This window comes from Physella acuta, unplaced genomic scaffold (genome assembly GCF_028476545.2).
Source record: "Physella acuta isolate Inbredline_101_S28 unplaced genomic scaffold, ASM2847654v3 ptg000309l, whole genome shotgun sequence".
In the NCBI taxonomy this organism is placed as follows: domain Eukaryota; kingdom Metazoa; phylum Mollusca; class Gastropoda; family Physidae; genus Physella; species Physella acuta.
Window position 1 is genome coordinate 17,371 of NW_026731828.1, and position 2,630 is coordinate 20,000.

Genomic DNA, 2,630 nt, shown 5'->3' on the forward strand with positions numbered 1-2,630 from the left:
TATCTCAATATTTAATCTTTGTCTATGACTTTGAGTATAAGATGAGTGTTGAGTTGTTTTTTTCTGAGTTTGTGCTTGCTAGAAACGAAAATATTTCAAAGATCTGAGATGTAGGGAGTTATAAACACTGAGGTAACTTTTAACTATATCGTAAAAACTATAGATAATGTTTGTTTGTTTTTTAATAGAATTCGTGTTTTTTAACTGAATGAATATACTAAAAACAGCCTAGGTTAGATAAAAATGTTAGATGGAGGGGGGGGGGGGGCGGCCGCTCCCTCTGCTCCCCCACTGCCATCGCCACTGTTCCGGTCTGATGTTTTTTCCACACGACACACGCGTGTTGTCTTGACATACATAAAACAAATCTACTTTATCAATTTAACAAATACGGGTTGGCGTGGTAAAGCTCATATCTTCTAAATCGAGCAGTCCTGTGTTCGAACCCCGGGGCAGATGTAACTCGGTAGTTGTGGACAGCAACCCTTCTGGAAGAGAAAACTCCAATGTTAAACAACTGCTGTCTTGTAGTTTGTTCTTGGTTTGACAAAGGCTATGGAAGCAAATCCAAAAAGAAATGAAGGCTAAAATCGGAGTCAAAGGCCTCAATGGTGGAAAACCGGTTGACACATAAACTTAATTGTGTTGGAGGCAATCCCCTCCAACATTAAAATTAAGAACAAAGAAGAAATTTAACAAGTAGAACGTTACAAAACTTGACATGCATAAAACTTTAAACAACGGGTTAATTGATCAAATAAAATCATCACGTATCTTGTCAATTATCTGATCACATAAATTAACAACCACATTATTTTATAATTGTCACTCCAGCTATAGGCCTAGTAATCCCACACTATAACCTACACATTATCCCACACATTATCCACACATCATTCCACACAATATTCCAAACATACCCGAAACTATATCCCAAATATATCCCACTCATAAACCCACACAACTTCCCACACATTATCCCACAATTGTGCAGCCACAAGAACCCCTATCATTTTTTAGCCCCCCTACCCACGATCCCCGCACCCCCTCACTTCCCCCCACTCTCCCCCTCATTTCCCTCCCAACTCCCCGCCCCCACCTCTTCACTCCCCCACCCCCTCACATCCTTATAATTCACCTACACGACTGAGTATCACCCCCCCCCCCCTCCTTTAAGCTCTAGACTTGTCAGATTTTTGTTGTAAATTCAAGTTTAAAAAAATAACATTGTTATTAAATTGTCTGTTTCAATTTGTCAATTTTTATTGAAATGTTCATTTTGTTTTTAGATTTTGAAATTCTAAAATTTAAAATGAATTTTTTTGCTTAACTGATCCAAAATTTAAATCTATGTCCGACATTATTTTTTTGACTTTAATGAACCATTTTTTCCTCTCCGGGAAATGATAGGTAATATTTGGGGAAAAAAAACGTAATTCATCTGTTAATTTGTCACAGTTAATTTGTCACATTATATGTCACGCTTTGTCACAAACCTTAACATTAAATTTGTTGATATTTTATCTTTGACGAAAAGCCTTAAGTAAGATCTTGGAATATCTATTTGTTAAACTTGTATCAAATCTACTGTATAGCTGACACCATTGGATTTTGTGTATCTAAACAACTCGCCGTATGGTACAGATGTGAGAACGTGTGAATTTACGGAGCCGGCGTTGAGAATAAGCAGGGTCTGGGGCCAACTCTGCATGTGAGCCCAGGGGCCGACCCCACACGTGGGGTCAAGGGTCGACCCTCCGCGTCCGTCCAATGACTGACCCTAAACATGGGACCCGTCGTCGGCCATGTATAGGGAGTATTAGAGTTTCGGTTTGTATAAAAAAGTCAATTAAGCGAGATCACGTTCGCAGCATAGCACACAAATTATGTAATTTTAAATTGCCATTGCTTTATATAGTCAGGAGCGAACAGTGGCGTAGATGAAGAAGACTTTGGTCAAACAAATAGTTTCTTACTGCCCGCTGTCGGGTGAACTTGACTGACGCTTCTTTCAAACTTTTTTCTCCGGAGGTGGGGGGGGGGGACGAAATTTTCCGGGGGGAGGGGGGAGACGAGGGGGCGAACTGAATTTTCCTGCGTGGTGGGTAGCGGACACTGGTAAAGTATATTTTTTCTGTGGACTTTATTTTTTGGGGTGCTAAACCCTCATCCCCCCCACCCACCCCCCCTATCCCCACCACCGAAAAGATGCCCGGAAGAAACTCCGCCCCTTAGCACAAAGCGAGCTCCTAAACCAAATTGAAATACATTTAACTCATATTTCGAAAAAACAATTCTAAATCCATACATTGCATAATCCATACAAGTGACAAATCATTATCACAATTCATTCAATTTAATTCATATATCAAAAACTTATTTCATTCCCTTTTCATTTCTTTGACTTAAAAATGGCGACGGTATCGCAGATAACTTTGCGCATGCGCCGTACACTTTCACAGATCACCAAGCGACTAAAATTAGAAACAATTAGGTGAAGATTAATGCTGATTAACATGAGACTAATCTCTTTTATCCGCATATAATCAGAAAACAAAAACACCAAAAATTAATCTTCTCCTCGGCTCACGAGCTTGATAATGTAATCGATTTTTTTTATATATAATTAA